The sequence below is a fragment of the Rhipicephalus microplus genome, chromosome 7 (assembly GCF_043290135.1).
Source record: "Rhipicephalus microplus isolate Deutch F79 chromosome 7, USDA_Rmic, whole genome shotgun sequence".
Lineage (NCBI taxonomy): Eukaryota > Metazoa > Arthropoda > Arachnida > Ixodida > Ixodidae > Rhipicephalus > Rhipicephalus microplus.
The window spans coordinates 125,160,013-125,182,249 of record NC_134706.1 but is presented as its reverse complement, the minus strand read 5'-3'; the positions used below and the strand labels follow the sequence as shown (position 1 = coordinate 125,182,249).

At 45.3% G+C, this 22,237-nt stretch overlaps 1 long non-coding RNA gene across 3 annotated transcripts in view; it reads right to left on the bottom strand.

The window, feature by feature from the left end:
- LOC142767070 (uncharacterized) overlaps positions 1–20,406 on the bottom strand; it is a 57,240-nt gene extending 36,834 nt beyond the window's left edge. Inside the window, exons 1-2 of one of the 3 annotated variants that reach the window (XR_012884737.1) lie at positions 20,346–20,406; positions 6,888–7,059 (exon numbers count right to left, since the gene is read on the bottom strand). This is a non-coding gene — a long non-coding RNA (uncharacterized LOC142767070). Of the gene's footprint in view, positions 1–6,887; positions 7,060–17,357; positions 17,374–20,206 lie in introns of those variants that run through there. The other 2 variants (XR_012884738.1, XR_012884739.1) reach the window with 2 other exon arrangements.
- Positions 20,407–22,237: the final 1,831 nt, after the last annotated feature.

Genomic DNA, 22,237 nt, shown 5'->3' with positions numbered 1-22,237 from the left:
CGTAAGAAATTGTGACCTCAAACGCAGCCAATCAGCTATCGAGCCTATTATTTTGTCATCGTTAATAACACTTCTGAGTCTAGTAAGAAGTTTTTTGTGACATACTACATCAGATGCTTTGCTGTAATCTATGAATATGGCGTCAACCTGTCCTCGAGTATTAAGAGCCGAAGCGATGTCGTGAGTGAATTCAATGAGCTGTGTAGTTGTAGAAAAACCAGAGCGGAAACCATGCTGATTACGGGACAATAAGTTGTTATTAGTGAGGTGCTGAAGGACATGTTTATGAATTATGTGCTCTAAAAGCTTGCAACAGGTACACGTTAATGAAATAGGCCTGTAGTTAGAAATGAGTTGCTTATTACCCGAATTAAACACAGGAATTACATTAGCGATTTTCCAAACGGTCGGCACAATACCTGTTTCTAATGATTTAACAAAAGTTATTGATAAATAACGAGCATTCCATTCTGCGTAACGCTTCAAAAACATGTTTGGTATGCCATCTGGCCCAGCACCTTTAATAGTGTCGATATTCAACAGAAGGTTAAGAACGCCAGTGTAGCTAATTTCAATTGCTGGAAACGAATCTATTTCCTGGCTGCTACGAATGTCAGGGGTCCTTCCATTGTCATCTCCAAATACAGTTTGGAAATACTTATTAAAGGCTTAAAAATTTTGAATGAATCAGAGCAGGACACATCATCTATCATGAAGGTTGACGGACAGGCCGTGGTAGGATTGATAGTTTTCCAAAACTTAATGGGATTATTTTTCATAAAAGAGCTTAACGTGGTATTAGAGTAAAACTTTCTGGCATCACTCAATTTAGCTTTTAGTTCAGATTTAAGCAAGTTAATTTGGGACTCCCCGTCATTATTGTGAACACTCCGTCGCTTTCGCAGTCGCTTAATACGACGTTTAAGCTGTATAATTGACATCGTATACCAAGGGTGTTTGGCATGACGTTTATGCTCTTGTGAAAAACAAACTGCGCTATACATTCATTAATTATACTGTAAAATTGGTTATTCAACGTATCAATACTGCAGTGATCACTACTCGATAAGAAATCGTCAAAGCATGTTGCAAGTTTAGCAAAAATAGAAGTGTCGTCTGCGCATTCAAAATTCAGCACAGTCTTAAACGTTGGTCGTACTGGCTTACAAGCAACATTTAAATCAACAATAACGGCCTTATGGTGAGAAATTCCATCGACGGAATTCCTCCAAAGAAATTCCTCTTCTGATGTGTTGTGAAGCCCTAATGGAAGTAATTTATCATTAGAGGTAGTAATTGGAAATCTGATCGCCTGTTTGAAAACTCGTCTAATGATTCTGTCCATCTTTTCTCTCTCGGCCACTTGCAGTCTGAGGTGCGGATTCACATATACAATACGACTGATGACAAAAACCTGTACCAGTCTTATCATATTATTTTCCTTCATACCATAGTGCCGGTTTGAAATTCGTTTAAGTAGACGCATAGTTTGCTGCGCACTATGTTTCAAGTGGTTTCAAGTATTCTAATCGCCTCTCCGTTGTGCCCGTTTGAGCTGATTCGGAGTCCCAAAATTCTTATGCTTTCAACCGTAGGTATTTGCGTTTTTCCAACAAAGACTTTAATGTTAGGTTTTTCCTGGATGCTTTTCTGACCCCTACATGTCGGGTTATAAAAGAGAAGTTCCGATTTTTCCGGTCAACATTGTAATCCTGTATGGATGCATATTCTTCTACAACATTCAATGCTGTTTGTAAAGTTTCCTCTATGTATCCATCACTACCCTCTGCTACCCATAAGGTAATGTCATCTGCATGGAGGCTATGGTGGAGTCCTGGAATTTCCTTCAGTCTGGTAGGAAGACCTATCATGGCCACGTTAAAAAGAAAGGGGGATAAGACTGAGCCTTGCGGCGTACTTCTGCTGCCCAGACTAAACTCTTGGGATTCTGCTTCGCCTAGTACTATTTTTGCAGTTCGGTCAGTTAAAAAGTCTTTTATATAATCGTATACTCTTTTTCCTACCCCTAACTCTTGAAGATTGGCAAGTATAGCTTCATGTGATGTATTATCGAATGCCTATTTAAGATCTAGGCCAACTATTACCTTTTTGTCGTGTGTATTGAGACCCGAATCAATTATTTGGTGTTTAATCTTAAGCATAATGTCCTGTGTAGACAGTTTCGCTCTGAAGCCTATCATCGTATGAGGAAAGAGCTCATTGTCTTCCATATAATTTGGCAGGCGAGTTAGGATGACATGCTCTAATAACTTTCATATGCAGGATGTCAGGAAAATAGGCCTAAGATTATCAAGATCTAGTTTCTTGCCTGGCTTGGGAATCATTATGATTGTTGCCGTTTTCCGTTGCTTGGGTATCTTACCTTTTTCCCAACACTTGTTCATATATTCGGTGAGGGCTGTGATAGATTTGTCGTCTAAGTTTCTGAGCGTTTTATTCGTGATCCGATCAAGGCCCCGGACTGATGTTGTGCTCAGTTTCATTAGTTCCGATCGTACCTCGGCCTCTAATATGGGTCGGTGTAGGGAATCATTTTCTTTACCTTTGTACGAGCCTAATTGCTCTTTCGTTGTATCGCCAATGTATCTCTGTCTGATTTCTTCAATCAGTTCTTCCTCCGTGCCTTTGTATTTATGGACAAGTCTAATAAAGTTTTGTTGTTGTCCTGTCTTGCTCACTTCCGAGTCTATCAGACATCTTAACAGGTTCCATATTTTAGAGAGACTTATTTGTTTTTCCATCGCATCACACTTTTCCTCTCATTGTTGTCTGCATAGTTGCTCCGCTTACTTCTCAATATCTTTACTGAGGGTGGCTATCCTTTTTCTAAGGCGTTTGTTGTGTTGTTGTGTTTTCCACCGTTTTCCTAGGCTCTTTGTTGCCTCCCACATATGTAGGAGCTCACTGTCTGTGCTTTCTAGTCCTTGTGTTTTTGGTATGGTCTTAGATAGATTTGAATATTTTGCTTACGTTTCCCCAGCCATTCATCTAAGCCTTCGATGACATCGCATGCTTCCTTCTCTCTGATTTTTCTAAAGCTATCCCATTCAACCATCCTTAATTCTTTGCCTTCTCTTTTACGTGGACCTGCTTTAAGCGTGGTCTCAAATATATAGTGGTCACTGCCCATATTTTCTTTTGTATTAAGCCAATAAGTTTCGATGATATTATTAGTAAACGTGAGGTCAAGAGACGTATCTTTGGATACGCTCTTTTCAATCCTAGTTGGGAAAAGCGGGTCGGTTATTAACGTAAGGCCCTCCTGTTGGGCGTTGATCCAGAGATTTCTACCTTTAATGTTTTCTTTGTCACAACCCCATGCCGCATGCAACGCGTTGAAATCTCCTACTATAACCAGTGCTTGCTTTTTAGTAATGCTGATCGTTTTTCTTAAAAGTAACCTAAATTTTGTTTTTTGTATGGGGCTGCTATAGACATTTAACATGGATAGACTTTCACCACTCTTCTGCGATGGAACTAACTCAACAAGAACATGATCGACATCGCAAATTTCTGTATCATGTTCTATCACCGTGAGATTTCTTCGCACGAGGTTTGTTACGGACGTTTTTTCATCAGGGGTACCATAGGATTTGTAATTCGACAATTTAGCCATTCCTCCAGTTTCCTGTAAGGCGATGACGTCTGGTGCCTCCTTTCTGTTTAGGAACTGTTGTAAGTTAGCCCGTTTCCGGCGATACCCACGACAGTTCCACTGCCAAATTTTATACTGATTACGTCGTGCTATGTCTAGGAACGGTCCCTTCCCCTGCGATCTCGATTACTTCGGTCGTAGTCGGCCGGTTGTAGGGTTTAGTAGTAGTTTTAACCGGGCCTGCTCCTATAGACCTCAAATCTGTTTGCGTGTTCTCCGCCAGCGTTAGTCGATTTTCTATGCTACCTATTCCTTGTTTTATTTCTACGAGCTGCAGCTGCAATCCTGTGAATTGTTGTTGCATTACCTTAGTAAGTTCTCTGAGCATATTCTCGACTTTCTTTTCCGGGGGTATCGAGAGGTCTTCACTTTCCACAGGAGATATTTCCTCTGGTCTTCGTTTCGCTGCATGCACTCCTGACTCCTGTGCAGGCACTGGAGTTAAAATTCGACTACACGATGCTATGGAGCTAGTTGACTCGCGCAGCTGATTTTGCCTGAGTTTAGAGTTCTCTTCCTTTAGTTGTTTTATTTCGTTCCTCTGTTTCGCGTTTTCACGGGTGAGTTGCTCTAGCATTTTCTTAATATGGTTTAGCTCTTGACCTAGGGTGGACCCTTCTGCTACAACCTCAGGCAAACTCCCAGACCGGAGAGACCCCCCTGATACCTCGCCCACCAAGCTCACCATTTGTTGACTGCCCCGACCGCCGCCAGGACGTGGGACTCTCCTTGAGGTGATGTCGTTGCCCTTGTCTTGGATTTGGCCCGTGACGTGGATCTGTGTTGACGAGTGCACCTTGATCTGGATGCGGATCTGGGTTCGTGTTGAGTCCCTTCTCTTTCCCCTTCGGTGAGTCGCGGGAAGGAGCTGGAACGATCTCTGCGTCGTCCCCCTCTGTCCTGGGTGGCGTTGCCATTCTCCTCCGTTGGATTTTCTGGTGAATACCCTTCCCTCCATGCCTGTCTTGCTCTAGTGTTCGACAAAATCTTCATTTCTCTTCGTTCATCGCCTTGTTGTTGTTCCTTTTCTCACCATCTTTTCTTCGAAGGTACGGGGTCCTAAACCGTTCTTTGCATTTTTGTCCCCTGTAAGATGACCTTTCCCGCAAAGGCTGCACCTAGGGACGCACTGGTGTTTTTCAGTTGAATTGAGCACCCCACAACCACGGCATTTCTTGCTGTCAGGCTGTGGGCAGACATCCGCCCGATGTCCAATTCGACCACAAGTAGGGCATGTTTCATATTGCTTCTTGTATAGGAAGCACCTTTATTCGGCACCACGGTAGTATACAAAATACGGCACAAACAACCATTCGAAAACAATGACCACTGACTCAGTAAGTCCCATACGTCGTGCATGTAGAATTGTCGGGTTCCTCTGATTGACCAAGCTCTTTTCTATGTCTTCTTGATTACCATACTTCGGTATTCCGTGGATAACCCCTTTAGATGTGTTTTCTGGTGCTGTTACATAAGGGGCTGTAGCATAGCTCTTGTCATTGGTCATAATTTCCTTGATGTTGCTCTATTCTTTTGCATTGGCCAGACCAGGTTTGCTCATGATCATGGTATTTTGTAGCATGTTGATTCTGAGAGTAGCTTCCCCAGCAATGTCAGGCTGTACTTTTGTCGCTCGTAGAACACAGTCTCTTATGAGCGCTAGACTCTGTCGCGTCAAGTCCAGACCTCCTCTTGGGCGTATTACAACCTTGTAATTGTCTCCTTGTAGTTGCGGTTCTTTTGGCACTGGCCGGCGATGCAAAAAATCCTTCAGTCTCCGAGACGCCTCCATGGACGCACCTCCTGCGTTCGTGGCTGATTCCGCATCTCTTGTCTTTTGCCTTCTTGCGTCGTTCATGGGCCACAACCCATCCTTGAGTGTCGTTGTACTCTTCGGGAGACAGCGTCTCCCCCTCAATTTCCACAACATCCATTTCGCAGGCTTCGAACAAGCCGGGGGCCTGGCTTCTCGCCTAGTTGCCAGCGCGTCGATGACACTGCGTCGGCACTGCGATGGCGTAGCTAGGGCGACGCCGTTGTGGGAACTTCAAAGAAGTGTCACGGCTCAAAAAAAAAAAAGTTGGCCCACCTGGTATAGCCTAGCATCGGACGAATCGGGTGATCGTCTGGCGACAGCTCTGATGGTCTTGAATCCCGTGATTGTCCTTATTCAGCCGCGAAAATGAAAAACAGGCTGAGCCCATTCGAGAGGCGTCCGAGTGGCTCAGCCCCCTAGCGGCAGACAAGAGGCTAATGTTCTTAAAAAAATTTATTTCAGTGTTCACCATCTTGCGATCACCCTTTCTCAAATTTTCTACGCTTCCACGGCACGCAAGTGATCCAAAATCACGCGCTTCAATTGAATTTGGTGCTGCGTCCGTTGGAGCTTCATGGGAAAATTGCACTTGGCGTAGTGCGTGCCGAAAGTGGGTGAGGAGAATCCATGAGAAAACACCCACGCGGAGGAACGTGTTCTTAGTTTCAAAAACCAAGGGGCTTTACAACCAAGGAGGATTAAAATGTTTACAACCGAGAAGACAGCTGCGCCTGTAGCGGAAGTGGCGAGAACTAGCGTGGCTACGATGGCGGGATGAATGGACAAGACTCGGGCATAAGGAGCAAGCTCTTAAAATTCTGCTTCTGCGTCGCATGATTGTAACTCCGCGTTCTACACTTACACTCGTCTGCGCTCGCACCCTGAAGAATCATGGCCTGCCAACAGCATAGGCGGAATGCACGTGGCGTTTCTATCCGGTTGGGCAGTGGCGTTTAGTACCGCGAGTAGATGACGTTAGCACAAGTTCGGCGTCCATTCAGTGACGGCTTTCCTGGCTGTCACGCCGTTTTTCTTATTCGGCTCTTTCATCAAGTGCGACAGCTACTACAAGGAGCTATGAACACAATGGTTAGTTTATTCATTAATCACAGAAGTTCTTCGTTGGCATGGAAATATATCGCTAAGTGTCAACGTGAGTGCGTTTCTATAAATGGTGCTGTAGCGATTGAACACCAAAAGCATTATATCAATGTACAGTTAGCATTACTTTTATTTGTACTTGTTTTTTTGGAAGATGCAATTACCGACAATGTAACTGTGGTTCAATAACCTAATAATGATTAGAAAACTTTTGCAGAATGTTCAGAGCATTGAACACGTAATACCCTTCTACAGTAACACATCAGCCATCGTTAATATTATGTGGTGACTCACCACTGTGATGCGAGACTGGTACAACAATGTACCAATTCCGTCTTGGTGTTTCTTTGTTTATCTTGCTTGCACTTGCTTGAGTGCATTCCAACATTTGCACAACTATTGATTTCAAAATAAGATAAAATACAATGTTCTTCATTCTCGGCTCAATTCGTCGCAGAATAATTTCCTGAAAAAATGGGCACAATTATGTATGTTGTGGAGTTTAAAATTTATTCCTATACGCCTATTGGCGAAATCAAGCAGTACCAGCTACTAAGCGTCTAGTTATGAATTGTAAAATCTATCTATCTATCTATCTATCTATCTATCTATCTATCTATCTATCTATCTATCTAGCTACACCTGCGCGCTCTTGGGACCACCCATTTAACTTGAAGTATACCAAAATATTATGCAAGGGTAAGATGGTTTGCCAAATATGACTCACTGGTCATGACATGAAAAACGCCAGGCCTGTGCAGAACGCGCAGCACAGTCACAACGAAAGCTGAAAAAGCGGCCTTTTAGAGCCTTTTAAAATCACTCTTTCGATAATTGCTACAAGTACACTTGCTGGGTACCCACTACTCAACCTATCAGGAAGAAAGGAAAATAAGTTTTTTTTTTCTGCGTGACGCGAATGATAATATTTTTGTAGTTGGCCAACAGTCAGTCTACTCGCGTTAATAATTCTTCAAAGAAGCGTTCTACTCGCTACGAACTTATGCCTGAAGTGCCCCTGCTTCTGTGCGTCCGTCCCTCCATCTGTGAGTTCGTCAGTCCATACAACCATCCGCGTGTCCATTTGTCTGTCCGTCCACCATCCGTCCGTGCTTCAATCCGTCCATGCATCCGTCCGTATATGTATTCGTTCGTCTGTCCATTAACACGTCCGTGTGTCCGTACATCCCTACTTCTGTCCAGCCGTTCGTCCATTCATCTGACTATCCGTCCGTCCGGGTGCACGCACGGATGGACGGTTGAATGGATACCTAGTCCCGCTCATCAACATTCACTCCCTTATTATGCCGCGATTTTTTAAACAAGGCTGGTTTGTCGATATCGATTCTCTGACAATTCTGCGGTAGTATAAAAATTATTGAACATTACTTTTTGTCATGTCGCAGATACACATACATCAGAAGAAAGCTACTTGTGACACCGCTTTGAAAAATAGGCCGAAACTGGACTGCAGAAATTATCTAAGCTTCGGTGTTTAAGGCAAGGGACACTGCCAAAGGAATGTCTTTTATGCTGTTCGCAGTTACATTGAAGCTCCTAAATGGACATTTTAATGATTTGTGGAGTTTAACGTCCCAAAACCGCCATATAAATATGAGAGACGCCATAGTGGAGGGCTCCGGAAATTTAGACCACCTGGGCTTCTTTAACGTCCACCCAAATCTGAGCACATGGGCTTACAACATTTCTGCCTCCATCGGAAATGCAGTCGCCGCAGCCGGCATTCGATCCCGCGACCTGTGGGTCCGCAACCAAGTACTTTACCCACTGGACCACCGTGGCGGGGCGAAGCCCCAAAACGTATTTCATGGTAATCTGTTCTGCACAATATATATATATATATATATATATATATATATATATATATATATATATATATATATATATATATATATATATATATATATATATATATATATTGCAACAGGGTGCCACAAATGAACATTATAGGAAAGAGGACGATGTTTAGGGCCAGCTCGTGCAGACTGGGCTTTATATTGTATGCCTGCCTGTTTACCTAAAGTTAAGATACGGCATTTTGTCCCAAAGCCGCTTCAGTGCCACAAGTGTTTCAAGATCGGCCATGTCAAGGGCGTCTGTGCGAACTCTACCGTATGCCCCCGGTGCGCGGAGGCGCATACGGTAGACACCTGTTGTGCAACAACTTATAGGTGCGGCAATTGTCGAGGTACGCATGAAGCCACGTCTAAGGAATGCACAAGACTCAAAAAAGAAATGGGTATCCTGAAAGAAATGGTCAGGGATAACTCCACCCATAGAGAAGCTTCACAGAATATCCGGCGTTGACGTCACCACCGACGGAAGCGCTCCAGTCATGGTGATATTCATGCACCACTTCGGTCTACACCACCATAAACATCCAGTAGAAAGCCCGAGAATACAAGAATACATCCATCGGCGAAGCCTCTCTCCCCTGAAGACTGGCCGGTGTTTGCGAACGCACGGCCTTCCGAGCAGCCTTTTCGCTGTCTGCTCCCAGTGAAAGCCAATGCTGCTGATGACGAGGCTCCAACAGCAGATCGTCAAATTATTCCTATGCTGCGATCCATTGTGAGTGTCATCAGAAGTCTTCTCACAAGCATCGATACGCCAACTGCTAGGAGCGGCCTACAGGTGCTGGACGCGTTGAGTCCGGTACTTGCAAGCCTCCAGTAAAGCCATGGCCGACAATCACAAGTCGTTCCGTCAGGAGGTCAGAGAAGCGTCGATTTTTCAGTGGAACGCAAGAGGTCTGAGATCTCGCATATCTGATTTTCACCAGTTTGTTCATCTGTACCGATTTCCTATCATGATTATATGTGAACCGAAATTATCGCACCCAATCAGATTATCCGGCTACGAGTCATTTTTCTCTTCAAGTGACATCGAAAGTAGCAAGGTTGTTGTATTTATTCGCAGGGAGCTTACTTACGTCGTCCAGCCAGTGCAACCTCACGACGGCAATCAGTATGTGTGCTTGTCTGTTAAAAAAGGAAAGGTGACATTCGCACTTCTAGGCGTGTATATAACCCCATCAAGTCATTTCGACGCCAACAAACTAGACGGCATATTAAGGGCACATCCGGGTCCGTGGGTTATCAGCGGGGATTTCAATGCGCATCATCCCATCTGGGGAAGCTCAAGGCTTAATTCAACGGGACGACGTCTAGCATCAATGGTTTCCAGCCATGGTCTCGTCCTTCTGAATGACGCTAGTTCTACGTTTTTACGAGGCACTACATATAGCAGCTGGCTTGATTTGTCCTTTGTTTCACGTCGATTTGCTACACGGGTAAAGTGGTTTTTTGACAATGAAACACATGGAAGCGACCACATCCCCACTTACCTGAAGAATAAAGGTATTTCGAACACGTACTCCTCTACCACAACACAAAAAATAGATTGGAGTGTGTTCAAAACTCAACTTGAGGATGCTTGTGAAGAAGGCCTGTCCAATGGTCTTCAGCAACCTATTAAGGCAACTGCACATGCGGCTATGCGCACAATAATATGCTCTTCGAGGTACTCTGAATGTGACCTGGAGCTGGAGCGACTTTGTGCGATCCGCCGTCGTGCCGAAAGACGATTCCGACGCACCAATTCCACAGACGATCTACGGACAGCCCGGCGCATCCAAAAGAAGATGCAACCGCGCCTTGACAAATTAGACACCCAACGATGAAGGAAATTTTGTGCGTCGCTAGATCCTCATAAACCACTGTGTCAGATATGAAGAATTGTGCGAGGCCTACGTTCTGTTCCAGAGCAGCGTTTTCCCTTCAAAGCCCTTGCACTTTTTCATCGCCGGCATGAAATTGAGGTAGCAGAAGATTTCTGCGCTATGACCGTGGGCCAGACAGTGTACACAAGCCTATATACAGTGAATCATATCCCTCACTCACGGGACCCACGCATGGATCTACCGTTTACATCACAGGAGCTCGATGCGGTGCTCGTCTTATGTAATAAGTCGTCGTCAACTGGCCCGGATGACATCTCATACAGGATGCTGTGCAACCTTGGTAAACGGGCACGAGAAACACTCTTTAACATCTTCAACGATTCCTGGCAAGCTGGCGTCGTTCCGCAAGATTGGAAGATTAGCCGCTTGGTACCGATTCTTAAGTCTGGAAAATCTCCCCTGGACATTGCCTCTTACCGACCGATCGCACTGCCAAATTCTAAAACGGGCTCTCGCTGATCCAGCCCCGAAACGCATCGTATGGGCTCCTGGCCATCAGAGCTTACGAGGTAATGAGGCCGCTGACGCGGCCGCCCGAGCGCTTACCCACCGGGCTCCTCACCTTGGCTCTTATGACTCGGAGGCCAATACACCGCTGCTGCGGTTCAAAGAATTTGTGACCTATTATCGTGACACTCACCGCCTTTACCCGGCTCCTGCAAAGGGGCTGAGTAAGGCGGAAGAGCGAACTCTAAGGCGCCTGCAGACAGGTACTCTACTCTGTCCTGCAATCCTAAAGCATTTCGATGCGAACACAGATGGGCGGTACCCACACTGTGGGGAGACGTGTGATATCTTTCACATGGTATGGGCATGTCCGAAAAATCCCCACCTACCCCCTTCCCCTACCCCTTCCCGAGAGGCATGGGAGACTGCCCTCCTCAACTGCTCATCACTAGAGTCTCAACGGGCTCTGGTGAGACGGGCGCGAGTAGGGGCCTCGTCATGCGGTGTCCCGGACTAAGAACGCCGACCATGTAGCAGGGTCATGCTTTCGCCCCATACCTCTCTTTTTTATAATAAATGTTTTTCATCATCATCATCATCTGAAGTTGCGTAGGAAAGGTAATGGAGAGAATCCTCTTGGGCAGGTTTTAATGGTACCTGGAATATTATGAGATATATCCGAACGCCATGACTGGTTTTCGCCGTCACCGATGTTCGATCGACAATGTTATAGATCTCGTCACACATGTCCAGCAACAAAAAGCAGGTAAACGAATATCTGCAGCCATGTTCTTTAACGTAAAAGGAGCATACGACAACATTCTACATGACGCCATCCTTGATGCCGTTGAGTCAGTGGGCCTAGGCGGGCAACTATATTGTTGGACACGCAGTTATTTACAAGGGCGGACCTTATTTGTGAACACTGCAGATGGTCCAACCTCCCGACACCCAACGCATCGTGGAGTCCCGCAAGGTGGCGTCTTGAGTCCAACCTTCTTCAACCTCGTTCTCATTGGTCTTGTAGAACGACTACCAAGTGTGGTCAAGTTATCCATGTACGCTGACGACATCTGCGTCTGGACATCTGGCGTGACAAGACCTCAGGTACGCGCAAGACTTCAGAAAGCTGTGACGTTGGTATCAGTGTACCTCAAAGACCAGGGTCTGAAAATCTCGCCAGCGAAATGCGCATTGATTGCTTTTAGTCGAAAGCCAATGAGACCATACGCTATATCAATCGATGGCCAAGTCATACCATATGTCAGGACGCACAGATTTCTAGGCGTATTCATTGATAGAGACCTCTGCTGGGGCCCACATATGTGGCCCACTTGAAGAAGAGGCTGACAGAAATTGCTAACTTATTCAAGTATCTTGGAGAAAAAACCTGGGGGACTTCAGTACATGCAATGATGCAGTTGTACAAGACGTTTTTTTCTTGGCTATTTGAGCTACAGTTTGCCTGTGTTGACCCATACCTGTAGAACCAACATTCGGACTCTCGAAAGCATCCAGGCTATGGCTATGCGAGTTTGTCTGAGGCTACCACGATGTTCATCAACAGCTGAGACAATCGAGATCGCTAATGACTACCCGCTAAAGACGCATATCATGATGGAAGTGCTCAGAGCACACGTGAGGCATCTTACTCGTGCCCCTGCCCATCATCTAGCTTCACTGCCAGAAGCCCGACCTCGTGCCTCATTTTTCCAGACAGTCTTGTCATATCGCACACGCATTCCTACGGGATATACAACTCCGTCGAGGATTTCAACTCCCCCATGGAGTATTACCTATGCACATGTTGAACTCACGGTTCCAGGCATAGGGTTAAAAGCCCGGCTCTCGTCTCCAGCGCTAAAGCAGCTTTCTCTTCTCTTGTTATATGAGAAATACAGTGAGCATACTCATATATATACTGACGCTTCAACTAGAGTGGATGGGTCTGCAGGGTCGATGATCTTTCCTGCAACAGCGACAACGGTGAAGTTTCGTTTATCTCACCAGACATCATCGACAGCTGCGAAACTTGCTGCTCTACGTAGCGCAATTCAAGTCATTAAACACCAAGAAGCCAAGAAATGGAGCGTGTTCAAGGACTCTAAGGCAGCACTACAGTGTTTGATATTCGCCTTACGCCGGGGACCTCATGAACAACTAGTGCTGGAAATAAGAGAGCTGCTTCACCACCTCTTCGACGGACACAGAATCACGTTTCAGTGGCTTCCAAGTCATTGTGGCATATTGGGCAACGAACATGCCAATGCAGCTGCCCGATCAGCACACGAAGATGGTGAAAAAAAATCTATACTATTTTCAAGGACTGATGCTGCAATGACCATCCGAAAAATTGCTAATGCAGAATTAAAATCTCTGTGGAACACCGAGTGCTTACGGCACACGCGACTTCGTAGACTGGACACGTCTCGTCGACTCCGGCCTCCGTCTGGACTCTCTCGACTCGAGACAACGGTGCTTTGCCGCCTATGGATTGGTATCGCCTTCGCCAAAGCTTTCGCCTTCCGAATCGGCATGGAAGACAGTGCTGCTTGCGGTCCTTGCGGCAGCGATGAAACTATAGAGCACGTTCTTTGTCACTGCCCTCGTTACAGCGTGCAAAGACGGCAACTAGCTGCTGCGTTAGCTCGCCTTGACGATAGACCTTTGTTTGAACAATCAGTCTGGAAAGACGACATGATTTGTGTACTCACAGAAAATTAGTGAAGGCCTAACTGAACTTTTTGCGTGGCAGCGGCTTATTGTATAGACTGTAGCACCCCACCTCCCCCTCCCTTTTTTTTCGCGCGTGTCTATTTCCCTCTTCACTTTCTTTCCAATCTTTCTTCCCCATTCTCCCTTCCACTAGTGAAGGGTAGCAAACCAGATGCTCCATTTTCTGGTTAACCTCCCTGCCTTTTTCTAATTTTATTCTCTCTCTAAAGTTAAGGTATTTTTCAAATTCCTTCTCCCCGTAACATTTTAGTAGAGAGTGCGGGTCTTCCCACAGTCAACATCCGCGATTATTTTACGCAGCGGACATTCCTTGGCTGCCTGTGCGATGCCTGATCAAGACGAGAACGAACATTTTTTGGAGACTACCCCAAACGTGCTTCACTCAACTACGCAGCAACGAACAGCACCGCATCCAGCCGCTACTAACTGCACTGTCGTCCTGACCCAACCGCGTGGCCTAGGAACCTTTTCGGGCAGTGGCAGTATTGACGTAGAGGAATGACTTCAGCTCTACGAATGGTTAAATGCTCTGTACAACTGGGATCCGACGCTCATGTTGGCCAATATTATTTTCTACCTTGATGGCACAGCTAACGTTTGGTTTTTCAACCACGACGAAGATATCACGGGTTGGGACATCTGTAAACAGAAACTCATTGATATCTTTGGCAAGCGTATTGGGCGTCTTCGTGCTGCGCAGAAAGAACTAGCGTGCCGACTCCAGTCCTGCACCAAGTCGTACATTACATACATACAACATTTGCTCGCCCTCTGCGGTAAGGTTGATGACAAGATGCCGGAATTTAAAAAGGTCGCACACATACTCAAAGGAGTCGCCGATGACGCCTTCAATCTTCTCTTGTTTCGAAACTCATCGACCGTAGATGATGTTATTAATGAATACCGACGCTTCGAAGACAAAAAAAGTCGCCGTATCACTCCACACTTATCGCGTCTTCCCAACACGGCTGCAGCATCTACCTGCGAGGACGCCCGTTTGCCACTAGCCCATGCTGCTTCCGACAATATCGTGCGCATCGTGCGCCAGGAAATCGAGGCAGCATCTCTCCTGTATGGCCAATTTCCGGTCCCCAACGACTCTGGCGCCACCATTTCTTTGATCAAGAGTGTCGTGCGCCAGGAAATGGCCAATGCCAGACTTCAGACGCTGTGCCCCGTTAACCGACCTGACCACTGACTGCCTAGTAAACATAACATGTCCCGTGGACCGAACAGCCACCCACGTTACCGGAACTCGGCAGAATGACTAACTTCCGATGCAGGCCGATCTGCTTCAACTGTGGACGAGTCAGCCATATTTCACGTCATTGCCGCACTTCCTAGGATTGGCAGCCATGGTCGAGTTATGTGAACACCCGACGACCACCTGCTGGTGCTCGGATGCCCATCTACGCGGAACTAGACGACGCTTCGCCATCCAGAACCGCGCAACCGAACCACACCCCGTCACCCTCTGGACGCATGTCCTGCTCAACTGACCGACATCGCTTCGCCTCACCCTTCTACCGCCAGTCCTTGGAAAATTGATGGGCGCAGCTCCTAGAGGTGAGCCTGCTTCGACGACAAGACCCAAAATTTTTCTACCCACGATACCAGGACACAACAACTTGATTAAAGTAAACGTTGACGGATGAAGAAAAAGGGTTGTGCAGGATCAGGGTATTTTGCCCTTGCTGGACACAACCATCAAATGCGGATTATTGCCGTATGACTACCTTACATTGTGCCAACAGCGATGTATTGCAGGAATCGTCATCAAAAGTAAGTTCGTTACAGAAAAAATGCCGTGTCTTGAAAGAGAAGGTCTGAAATTCCTCAACGCACTAGTATGTGGCTGATATTGTGGGAAATAACGATGCTCGCGTCGACAACGACCGGCTCGGGCAACTTCTGCCCTACCTGGATGGGCAGCGCCATTTCCTGCTCCGATATACCATCAGCATTCCCTTACGTGACAGCTACCACCACTGCCACCACCACAACCACCACACAGTGTATCACAGTCAGAAAGCCGGGAACATGTACAAGCTTTCAAAGCGGCGGCTGATGTGGCGTGGCCCACAGGGCCGCCATGGCGCATTGATGAAAAGCCGTGTAGAATTACCCCGCAGTGTCCATCACCGTCTGAACGTGACCTTTGGGATGAAAGTAGACAATCCCTCCCTTTCTTGTAGGTCTCTTATAACTACGATGTGCACTCTCCTCAACAGAATGGCTCGCTAAGTAACTATGGTTGTCACCTTGCGCTAAGTCTGCCTCTGCCTTGTTCCTGTGTTTTGAAGGCACAACCATAGTTACCTACTAAGAATGAATAAAGTTGCCCAGCACCAATGTTCATCAGCTCAGTGCGAACTGCAGGTTCTGTGTTTTTTGTAGCCAGTCCTTGAGAGCCCTTTCTCAACATCATGGGTTCTTGTCTGCTTTAGACAACTGCGTAAAGAAACTGGTCTTAAAGACAATGCAGGTGTGACTGTGTGTGCATAGTAAATGTTGGTGTGTGTTTCCAAGTATCACTTCCTCTTGTTTCCTTCTCTCTCTATACTTTCCCTCTCAATTCTTCTTTTTTCTTTAACTGAGAAATGGCAGAGGTATGGGCATACTTCTTTTAAAAGTGGAGTTACGCTTATGGGAGCTCCGCCCTTTATATAGTAATGATATTTCGATATACAACTCGGTGTCTTTACTTGTCATATTCCCATGAACTCTGAATAGTCGTTGCCTGCAGCGTTACTTCACATTTCGTGAAGGCATCTTTCTTGCATGTGATTGAGATTATAGTAGGTCTTTTTACCGATGTATGTACCTGTATGCAATCGGAATGTCATATATCCCTGCGCCTATGCGTCTTGGTTTCAGTGTAAAGTTTCTAAACACACAGCGGGAGGCCAACGGGACTTAATCGTTCTCATAGTAGAGTACCAAGTGCTCAAAATTGTTATCCACTTGTTCTAAACACACAGCTTGCATGGTTGCGTCAAATATATAATCTGAATACATAATGACACTGAGGCTCATCAATGATATATCTATAGCGGCGTCACTTGCTTGTTCTAATTGATAATACAGCAACAGTTAAGGATTAACTGATTTAATTCCTGGGTTCTTTCGGACGAAGTAAGTATAAAAACTTAGCCCCTTATCTGCATTCTACACAGGAAATGTCGTCAAAAAATGACAGTCTTGCGTCTGCAGCGAGTGAACAAAACGCTTCTTTGATGTTCTGTGCAAGAAAATCAGTGAATGGAATTCTGGAGGCACTGCGTTAGAGTGTCTCGAACGTGAATCGGAGGTGAACAAGCACACCAAGTCACGTCACACGTGAGACATGAGTTCTACCTGGCAGTTATCTTGGAAAAAGGAATTCGCGGCTCTGAGACGGGCGTGATAGGGTGTAGAACGCAAAGCAACGGGTAGGTGCCACCAAGGTTCCACCAGCGAGTTGGAAACACTTCTCTCCACGTGCAAGGGTTGCACGGTCAGCGCCACGTGATAAACGCTACGATTCTTAGAATGACTTATGTATGCCTTTTCTAGTAAAAGACGCACATACAGAATATATATATGTTGTTATAGTGCCTCAGATATGCGCGACAATTGCTTTTTAATTCACGATCGCACAAGTAGCAACGCTGAATCTTGAGCAACATTGGTGGGCGCTGCGGATAGAGTCGGCCGTTTGGTTTAATTGCTTGTGCAGCTGTATGCCCCCAGTACCTTTAAGGGTGGACAGACACACTAATGAACAGACCAACAGACCAAAAGTTTTCCAAGAAAGACTATCGTCTTAAAAAACATACTCGCTCATGTTCCATCAAGGCCTGCTTCACGTGTCGCTGTCAGTTACTTGAAAAACCACCAGGCCTGCTTTGAACGCGCAGCACAGTCACTGCAAAAGCTGGAAAAGCGGCTTTCCTAGGTTTTTTTTTAGCAACTAACACAAGCCCACATGCATTGCACTCACTACGCCATAAATCATCAAACTTTTACAGCGAAAATGCTGTAGGCCCGTGTGCTGAGACTTGAGTGCACGTTAAAAAACTCCAGAGGGTTGAAACTTCCAGAGCCCTCCACTATGGCGTCTCTTATAATCAAATGGTGGTTTTGGGACGTTAAACCCCTCATATAAATCAAATCTAAAACATATTTTTACACATGTCATTGTGATTTCCTACCTTACATGAAGCCTGCACAGAATTTATTAAAGACAAAAAAGAAGTCTCTGCAAGGAAGTTGGTAAGGAAGATCAATCACCGGCGCAGCTCCATGATTAGTATTGGGCTGCCACGCCGAGGACCCGGGTTCAATTTTTATTCTGTCCCAGGAGTTTTTATTTAGTTAGTTTTTTTTCAATTTTGGACAATTCGGTTAACGACACCGGTGGCGGCGGCGGACAACTACAGTGCCAGAATCGGGCCGTGTTGTTGTATCATAGCCAATTTAGCTGTAAAGCAGCAAACTGGTTTCATTGTCAAGCAGCATAGGACGCACTCTGTGATCCAATTCTTCTGGATCTTGCGTACACAGAGCCATATTAAGAGCCTCTGAAAGTATTTTTTCTAGGTGTTGTGTGGAGCTGCATCTAAAGACAGTCAGGGAGAGGGAACTTGGTACTTGTGTATGTGAACGACAAAATGCCTTTGTTTCTCGGAGAAGCCATCACTTATGACACTCATGATGATGATATGATCGCGCGTGTTAAACAGTTATGACAATATTGTTTCAAATCCCCAAGTATTCAGCATAAAATATTCCTGAGTTGCAGAACTTCTATGAAATTCAATCAGCGCAGCTGCACACCAAATACCTTTGAAACGAAAGCCGAAATAGGCAAAATTGTATTTTTGTATAGTGTTTCAAGTTTAAAAATTGTTCTTATTCAGTAGCGCCTGTAACCAAGGCACTCAAAAGGTAGCGATTCTAATTTTTAACAAAAACCCTTGACCCTGCAAAAAGACCCTATATCCCCCAAAGATATAGAAAATCTTTAGATACACGTATCAATTCTTTGCTTTGACATCCTCTGTGTATTTCATTGAGAAAGCGGGTGTGCGCCCACAGTCGCAGGGCTAGAGCTTCGAGACATCAATACTGCACAAGTACGGTGGCGCCATTTAGTTAAAAAAAACATACAAACGCGTTTTTTCGCGCCCAGTGTGTTTCATAAAGGTAACTCGTAAATTTTCTGAATGTAGTTCATATAAACTTCATACAATTTCTTCCCATTTATAATAAATTAGCCGGCTTTTTTATGGTTTATATTAGAAGGTTCTGCGTGTTCGTAGGCGTTATACTTAGCGCTTCTGTAAATTGTATTTACAACAATGGCAGCTACCAACATGTCGCTGCTTGCCGGGTTACAGCTTTACCGGTCCAGCGTTCGCTCTAGAGTGTGTATATCAACTCTATGGCACAAAGTCTGCCATGATACCCATCTATGGTGATATCTTTCGTTCAAAACAGACGTTTGAATTCGAGCTCGGGAATATGTGCCATTAAATACGACTACAGTGAAAGATCGGTGATATGATCAGAGCTCGTATGAATTTCGCAGTGATATGAACTTTTCTTTGGCCCCAGCCAAGGCCCGCTGGCCTTCAGTGCAATGAAGCAAGCTTCTTTAAAACTCATTCCTCCCGTCCCACGGTGTTTGATACGAAGACACGCTACCAGGCAGGTACAAGAAGGTGCAACCCGCACTGCCGTGTAAGGCGTGCCAAGCACGCATGGACGCGGAAACGAAAATGCGTGCCTCGACACCTATTCGTCCAAATCATGGTGTGAGAAAAATACATTACCGGGATTCCAGCAAACCTTCATTGAGACGTACTAGCCTCCTGTGACGTGCGTGCGTTTCTTGGAGACCTTAATGTGCGTTTGTGTGCCTTCACGTTTGAATTACGCGTGTTCTTGGCGTCGTGCACTTATTTTAAACGCATCGAGGTGTGATGCTGCCGTTCTGCTGAGTTTACACGTGCTTCTTATCAAAGGCGAACGTGAACCGAAAGCAGGCGAAAATGGCCTTCGCGAAGGCGCTAAGCCTCGCAAAGTCTACAATCACAATGTTCACGCGCGCAATCGTGTGGACACTCATCTATCGCATCAAAGTCCTCTAAATAAGCACTTTTGCTGCAATAGTACGATGTTATGCGAAAAGGCATATTAAAATTTCTATCGCACGGCTAGCTGTCACGGATCAGAACAGGCTCAGTTCTGATTGAAACTTCCCAGGCCACGCTTCTATATAAAATAGAAGGGATGGCAGCCTGGAAACTTTTAACACCACCTACACTATATTTGGACACGCGCTCACGGACCGTTTATTCACGAGCGCAGGTATCATCGTTGACAACTAAAAATTGTGCTGGCAATCATTCAGAGCTGTCCATGACTTAGTGACGGCCCTGCAAAGCAATAATTGAATATCTGAGCCGGCATTCTTTTGTAACATGCTAATTTTTTATATTTCGGGGGGATTTGAATTTGAAATTGCACGAATGTTTTTGGAAACCCCGCGAGCTTCATATGACCGATGTTTCACTGTATTAGTACCCCTCTCTCTGGGTAAGCAGTAAAAGCTCATCACTTGAGGTTCTGTCATTAAGATCTTGGTACATTTCAGGGTGCCACAGCTACAAAAATATTTTACCTCTTTATCACAGCCCAATCACAAGCCTTAATATGCTTTGGTTTCCTCCTGGTGTGTGTTTATTAGGCCGAAATAATAAGCTGATCTCTGTTACTCGCACTACAAGTTAAAGGAATGAGATTACTCGTGTATAACTTACTGTTCGTGAATTGTCTTAGTGATTCCGCACACCACTTCAAGTTACAACGTAGTAACTGGCAGGAAAACTATTCGTAGGCGATCATTTATAGCACGCGTACAAGGCCGCTAGCATTTGTGACACAGCGTTATAGAGCAAGGAAAAAAAAGCTTTTTTTTTTGCCCGTTCCCGCTATGGCTAATTGAAGTTCTTGCTCTTTCGTAAGCTGCTTTTCTTCAGGTTCAAGTGAAACGAGATCATGGCTTGCCCACTACGTTTCTTCTCTTTCTTTTTTTCTCATTTGATGGCAATGTCTTCGTGGTGCACTTTATGATTCATCAAAGAAATGCCCATAACCGATGACCGTTAATATGAAATACCGGCACCATCAAAATGTATTTAACGTATCGCACCCCGTAAGGGCCATGTACACTATCACTTTAGAGGTGAAAATCACAGTCTCATTTTCTCCTCAGGAGGTGGAGGGATGAATATGAAAGAGGAGGATGGAGGATGAAACAAGGGACAGGGAGGTTAGCCAGCTGCTACCAGCTGGCTACACAGGGCTGAGGAAGAGGATAAAGAGATTTAAATACGATTGAAAATGGAGCAACAAACGGTGAAAAAAAAAGGAAAAGAAAACGCGGTACAGCCGGAAGTGTCTCGCCTCGTCCCACAAAAAACATAACAATTTCAAAGCCATCTGGGTTGAGAATGAACTCAGCCAGTGTCCCAGAATCTTTTACTGCGACAAAGAATGATCACTGATCATCCAGCCTCTCTAGTGCATTGGTAAGCTACTGTCTTGGAGCATTGAGATGGATGTAGTCACACAAAAGACAGTTGATTGTTTCTTCGCAGCGGCAGTTCTTGCACTTTTGGGGGCTGAGTATTCTCAAAATAAAGGTGTATGCATTGGCGTGGGCCAGGCCAATCCACAGGCGGAGCAAAAAGTTTACTCAGCTAGAGCTATTCTAACAGACTGCTAAGGTAGGATCGGGGTGCAAGTTAATAAGGTGAGTGTTTGTGAATTATATTCAGTTTCACCGTGCCAGTGTCAGGTCACTTGGCAGAAATCAAAGCTTTGTAGCTGCGTCATTTCTTAAGAATGGTATGGCTCTGGATTGTGCACCATCAGAGGAAGATCAAGCGGCTTCTTCTGCGTAGTCGTTGGGATATATTCCACAATCACCTCTTATTCACTGGTACGTTCGCTATGCTGTGGTTTTCTCGGTGCATAACGATGAAGAAGCCGCACATCAGCTCGCAACCGCTCATTATGCCCATGGCAAAAGTGTGACATAACGTAGTATATTAGGAATGTACCCTTTTCCAAGGAGATCACGCAAAATATGACTAATAACAAATACATAGCATACGCTAGTTTCCACCTCGCTTCTCGCTTCTTTTCAGACTCATCGATGCCTATATATTTCGTTTATGTTCGAGGTTTTCACACAAAACTGATCTTTTACTCCAAAATTCAACCGCGAGCCTGGCTGCTGGCTGAAGCTGGCATTGAAAGGTTTCCGGCTGCCATTTAGGGGGGGCATCGGTATCTGAGCTGCTTTACCTAATAAAATCATCGTCCTCTCTCCCTTTGTCTCACTTGGCCTTCTTCGCTCTTTGTAACGCTTCGCTATAGTTTACGTCCTGTGGTCGTAGCACACAAATGACTCGTCGGAAGTCTTCGACATAGGTGCCCTTCTATGGTAGAACGTGTTTCTAGTGACACTTTAACTGTTTCATGCACCCATCTTCATTTTTGGCAGCAAACAGAGTTTTATTGAAAAATGGAGAAAGTATTTGAAGGAAATTATTTTCTTGGAAGAAACAAAAACTTGTCGTCAATTTTAGTTCAAAAGATGCAAGATAGTATTTTCAGGTGAACACCGTGCAGTTGAGGTCTACCG